The 6,458-nt window shown below is 42.4% G+C and overlaps 1 protein-coding gene across 1 annotated transcript in view; it reads left to right on the top strand.

Annotated features, from left to right (window-relative positions):
- FCHO2 (FCH domain only 2) overlaps nt 1-6,458 on the top strand; it is a 106,353-nt gene that overhangs the window by 374 nt on the left and 99,521 nt on the right. The window lies entirely within an intron of this gene.

Raw genomic sequence — 6,458 nt, 5'->3', positions numbered from 1 at the left:
TCCTCCTCCTCCTCCTCACCGCCGCTTGAATGGCCGGGGCTGGCTGGGTTTAAAGCACCGCTTGCCTGGTGAGCGGCCCCGCGTAGTGGCCGAAGGACGGGAATGTTTACTTTTCTCCTCTCCTGATCACTCGGTGACCAAAGCCCCGAAACGAGAGCTGCGCCCTGTGGAAGCTTCCTTTTTTGCTTCTGTGTTTGCCAGCGATGATTCTCCGAGCACCTTCCGGATCCCAAATTACTCCCCGGACGGTGTTCTGGTCTTAAAATCTGTGGTGTTGTTTTTTCTAGCTTGCGAGATGTCTTATAGAGCGGTTTGTGTCTAAAACGTAAGCAAAACAAAGCATATGTATAGTAGGTCCGCGAGCAGTTAGTTATTCAGCCAAAGATTTGTTGAAGGGTTATAAAACACCTTAGTTTTACAATCTAGAAAGCATCCCAGTGTGTTAATGGTAAATGGGGCTTACCATATGTCTTAGTGTTATTGGAATGTTAAAAACAAATTCATCTGTCTAGGAATTATATTGTGTGTGAATACAAGATAATATGCTTCTGCTCACTTCCAAATTCAGAAGAAGAAACAAGCTGCTGCTGTTCTGGTTGTTCGTTTTTTTCGTACTTGATTTTAAATACACAAATAGGCTTGTAACAAGCATGGTGTCATTATTTTTTTTAAACTGTTACTTATGAGAGCCAGTGTGGTGTAATGGTTGAAGTGTGCAGCTAGGATCCGGGAAGCCCAGGCTCAGATCCCCACTCTGCCATGGAAGCTTGCTGGGTGATCTTGGGCCAGTCACATACTCTTAGCCTAACCTACCTTACAGGGTTGTTGTCTGGATAAAGCAGAGGAGAGGAGAATGATGTAAACTGTTTTGGGTCCCCATGGGGGAGAAAGGTGGGGAATAAATAAATAATAAATATTTGTGTTGAATGCAACATCTAAGATCTCTTGTGCAAGTTCTGTTACATTGGATTTGCTTTTCTGGGTAACTGCAGCATTCCAACAAAAACTTCACAAGGTTGTAAAGCAGTTAATAGATAGAGTTAACAGCTGGCAGCCAATCAGTGTAAGCCCTGTCATGTTACACTGCAATGTCTTGTAGAAATTCTGAACTAGTTGTCTTTAGATGTTTTGAGTATTGATGCAAGATTTGTGATTAATGCAGCTGTTGATAAAACCAAACAAAATATTGTCATGTGGCAATAGATGTGTATAAGGACACCTTTTAGTAGTGATTATAGCTTTTGTAGGTAATAGCCTGCTATCTTCGGTAATTATACTGCAAATATTATATATCCATGTGATTTCCAGAATCAATGTCTTAGAGTATAACCATTAAAATATTTCTTTATTAGTGTTGAGAAAATACTGTTTTTGGGGGTAGACCAAGCACTTATCAAATTGGGTAACTGTTCACAGTTATTATGGGAGAATATTAGAGTGATCCTTAGAACATTCTGCCAGTATTTTATAAAAAGGTACACTTCTACTTGCTGTCATTAAAGGATAACACCAGTACCTTAATGACTGGAAGAAATTCCTAAGCTAAGTTTAACTGGATTTGCAATCAAGGGCAGAACAAGCTGCCTTGATCCACAAGGAAAGGCAGAGTCTAAATGCTTTAATAAAATATCCAGTTTAGTTCTGAATGGGAGTAAGGTCTAATTTTAACCTAACATGATGTAGTGGGTAGGGTATCCAGGTAGGACCTGGATGACCCAGGTCTGAATCCCCACTCTGCCATGGAGGCTCCCTGGGTGACCTTAGGCTAGGCGAACACTCTTAGACTGACCCACCTCACAGGGTTGTTATGATGAGGACAGAATGGAGGAGGGGATAATTACATGAGGCACTTTGGATCCCCATTGAGAAGAAAGATGGCATATAAATGACATAATTGTGCATCACATAATTTCTCATAACTTGGCTGTTTGAAGCAGCTTGCCACTGAACCAACTTCTCTCAGCAGCATTCTGCTTCAGATGATGTGAGAGAATATGAAAGTTGTACATGAGGTCTTTGACCTGTCATGGCTGAGATCCAGGCTGCATGATCATGTGATGGGTCTGCTGCTGAGCTGTACCATTTCAAATTCAGATGCGGAAGTTGCATATTTTCCCCATGTAAAGTCATACCATGTTGGGGAGGAAGTTTGTTATGCATTGGGAGATTTTTTTTTTTTTTTACAAGCAGAGAGTATTAAATGTGATTCTGTCTTATAGGTTAGCAGCCCAAGAAAAGCTGTACCTTGTGATTTTCTCTGTGTTTAGTTCCCATCAGACTTATGGGAACATGCGTGTGTAAAAATATTCCATAGCTGAATGTCACTACTGGAAAATCTTGATATGAACCATGCTTTTATTAATAATGTTTATTCAAACCTGGCAACAAGTAATGAGCACTAGCAAATCCAAAAGTGAGAGCATTGTAATACTTTTTGTATTAAACCAACCAAAGAAACACAGATTCAGGTGTGCGTATCTGAAGATTTGTGCATGCACCCGAAAGCTTATACCTTGAATAAAACTTTGTTGGTCTTAAAGGTGCCACTGGACTCGAACTTTGTTCTCCAACACAACACAGTGCACTTTGCAAGCTTTTGAGTTCTTCAGAACTATTTGTTAGGATGGATGTTTTTAAAAAAATGAAACATTTGGGGCATGGTGATCTAGTATCCCTATTGCTCTGCTGAATTCATAAGGTGTGTGGTATGGTTAGTATCAGGTTGCACCTCGAGCATTCTGGGAATTCTAAGATTTCTGGGATGAAGTACGTGGAAGTCATCCCACTGCAAATACAAGAGCCAGTGGTTAATCAGATGATCATATGTGTCTGACACCAAGCTGAACACACAAGTTCTTAAAAAGCTGAAAGAAAAAGCATAGTCCTTTTTAAAACATTGCTTGAGGCTAATTTTAGTTGATGCACTAAGTAGAGAATCACTGTAAGCCAGATTTGGGGTATTATTATTTAGGGTTTTATTAAATTTGTTGTTGTTGTTCACTCGCACAGTCGAGTCCGACTCTTCGCGACCCCATGGACCAGCTCCCGCCAGGCCCTCCTGTCTTCCGCCGTCCTCTGAAGTTTGCTCAGTTTCATGTTCATTGCATCGATGACACTGTCTAACCATCTCATCCTTTGCCGTCCCCGTCTTCTTTGACCTTCAATCTTTCCCAGCATCAGGGTCTTCTCCAGTGAGTGCTCCCTTCTCATTTGGTGGCCAAAGTATTTGAGCTTCAGTTTCATTATCTGGCCTTCCAGGGAACAGTCAGGGTTGATTTCTTTGAGGATTGACTGATTTGTTCTTCTTGCAGTCCAAGGGACTCTCAAGAGTCTTCTCCAGCACCATAGTTCAAAAGAATCTATTCTTCGGCGCTCGGCCTTCCTTATAGTCCAGCTCTCGCAGCCATACATGACTACTGGGAATACCATTGCTTTGACCATGCGGACTTTTGTTGGCAGGGTGATGTCTCTACTTTTTATCATGCTGTTTAGGTTCGCCATCGCTTTCCTCCCAAGGAGCAGGCGTCTTTTAATTTCATGGCTGCAGTCACAGTCTGCGGTGATCTGGGATCCCAGGAACGTGAAGTCTGTCACTACTTCCACGACTTCCCCTTCTATTTGCCAAGGAGTGATGGGGCCGGATGCCATGATCTTAGTTTTTTTGATGTTGAGCTTCAAGCCCACTTTTGCGCTCTCCTCTTTTACTCTGAGCAAGAGGCTCTTTAGATCCTTTTCACTTTCAGCCATTAGAGTGGTATCATCTGCATATCTGAGGTTGTTGATCTTTTCCCCAGCAATCTTAATTCCCGCTTGTGATTCATCCAGGCCAGCATTTCGCATGATGTACTCTGCATATATATTAAATAAGCAAGGTGACAGTATACATCCTTGTCGTACTCCTTTTCCTATGCTGAACCAATCAGTTGTTCCGTATCCGGTTCTAACTGTCGCTTCTTGGCCCTTATACAGGTTTCTCAAGAGACATGTGAGGTGGTCTGGTACTCCCATCTCTTTAAGGACCTGCCATAGTTTGTTGTGATCCACACAGTCAAAGGCTTTAGCATAGTCAATGAAGCAGAAGTAGATATTTTTCTGGTACTCTCTTGCTTTCTCCATAATCCAGCGAATGTTGGCAATATGATCTCTCGTTCCTCTACCTCTTCGAAACCCAGCTTGTACTTCTGGTAGTTCTCTATCCACGTACTGTTGAAGCCTAGCTTGTAGGATCTTGAGCATGACCTTGCTAGCGTGTGATATGAGTGCAATTGTGCGATAGTTTGAACATTCCTTGGCATTGCCCTTCTTTGGGATTGGAATGTATACTGATCTTTTCCAATCCTGTGGCCACTGTTGCGTTTTCCAAATTTGCTGGCAAATGGAGTGCAGAACTTTAACAGCATCCTCTTCTAAGACTTTGAATAGCTCAGCTGGGATACCATCACCTCCACTAGCTTTGTTGTTAGTAATGCTTTCTAAGGCCCATTTAACTTCACATTCCAGGATGTCTGGCTCGAGGTCAGTGATTATACCGTCGTGGTTGTCAAGGACATCGAGGTCTTTCTTGTATAGTTCTTCTGTGTATTCTTGCCATCTTTTCCTAATCTCTTCTGCTTCTGTTAGGTCCCTACCGTTTTTGTCCTTTATCATGGCCAGCTTTGCATGGAACGCTCCCTTGATTTCTCCAATTTTCTTGAAGAGATCTCTAGTCCTTCCCATTCTATTGTTTTCTTCTATTACTTTGCACTGTTCATTCAGGAAGGCCTCCTTATCTCTCCTTGCTGTTCTCTGGAAATCTGCGTTCAGTTGGGTAAATCTTTCCTTTTCGCCTTTGCCTTTCGCTTTCCTTCTTTCCTCTGCTATTTGTAAAGCCTCATCAGAAAGCCATTTTGCTTTCTTGCATTTCTTTTTCTTTGGTATGGTGGTGATTGCTGCCTCCTGTACAATGTCACGAACCTCCGTCCATAGTTCTTCAGGCACTCTATCTATCAAATCCAGACCCTTGAATCTATTCTTCACCTCTACTGTATATTCATCAGGGATGCGATCTAGGTCAAACCTGAATGGCCTCGTGGTTTTCCCAATTTTCTTCAGTTTAAGTCTGAATTTTGCAATGAGTAGCTCATGATCTGAACCACAGTCAGCTCCAGGTCTTGTTTTTACTGACTGGATAGAGCTTCTCCATCTTTGACTGCAAATTATATAGTCAATCTGATTTCGGTGTTGCCCATCTGGTGATGTCCATGTGTAGAGTCGCCTCTTAGGTTGTTGGAAAAGGGTGTTCGCTATGACCAGTGTGTTCTCTTGACAAAACTCTGTTAACCTTTGCCCTGCTTCATTTTGCTTTCCAAGGCCAAACTTGTCTGTTATTCCGGTTACCTTTTGACTTCCTACTTTAGCATTCCAGTCCCCTATGATGATGAGGACATCATTTTTTGGTGTTAGTTCTAGGAGGTGTTGTAGGTCTTCATAGAACCGGTCCACTTCAGCCTCTTCTGCATCAGTGGTTGGGGCATAGACTTGGATTACTGTGATGTTGAATGGTTTGCCTTGGAATCATTCTGTCATTTTTGAGATTGTATCCCAGTACTGACTTTTGCACTCTCTTGTTGACTATAAAGGCCACACCATTTTTTCTACGGGATTCCTGGCCACAGTAGTAGATATAATGGTCTTCTGAGTTAAATTCGCCCATTCCTGTCCACTTTAGTTCACTGATTCCTAAGATATCGATGTTCAGTCTTGCCATCTCATTTTTGACCATGTCAAGCTTACCTTGATTCATAGATCTTACATTCCAGGTTCCTATGCAGTACTGTTCTTTGCAGCATCGGACTTTCCTTTCACCATCAGACACATCCACAACTGAGCGTCCTTTCGGTTTTGGCCCAGCCGCTTCACTCTTTCTGGGGTTACTTGTACTTGCCCTCTGCTCTTCCCCAGTAGCATATTGGATACCTTCCGACCTGAGGGGCTCATCTTCCGGCGTCATATCTTTTAGCCTTTTGATACTGTCTTGCTCTGAGTTCTTTGCTGTGGCCTGTCCATCTTGGGTGGCCCTTCACGGCATAGCCCACAGCTTCATCAAACCACGCAAGCCCCCTCGCCACGACAAGGCAGTGATCCATGAGGGGGTAATGTTAATCAAAATGCCATTTCCTAGTTGCTTTTTCTTAACTGTTTGAGAGCCCCTCACAAATGTCTAAATATTATTCTTCCCAATTTAGTACTATACTTATCTTTTTAAAAAGAAGAATGTCAAGCGATGGTCCACAATGGAGATTATTCTCCTATGCAAAAGGGTGGAAGAAACAAGTACAGGTTTACAAGAGAGTTAGAAGCGCCGCCATTCTTCAGCCTCATTTCTGCTTGTACACCAATACCATGAGAGGATTGCCAGGGTCAGAAGTCATTTACTTGAATTCAAGCAAGTTACAGTCTATCTTGTAATACATGTAGGG

Source organism: Gekko japonicus, unplaced genomic scaffold (genome assembly GCF_001447785.1).
Source record: "Gekko japonicus isolate JY-2015 unplaced genomic scaffold, Gekko_japonicus_V1.1 scaffold318, whole genome shotgun sequence".
NCBI lineage: Eukaryota > Metazoa > Chordata > Lepidosauria > Squamata > Gekkonidae > Gekko > Gekko japonicus.
Note: the sequence above shows the minus strand (reverse complement) of the source record. Positions and strands in the feature narration are given on the sequence as shown.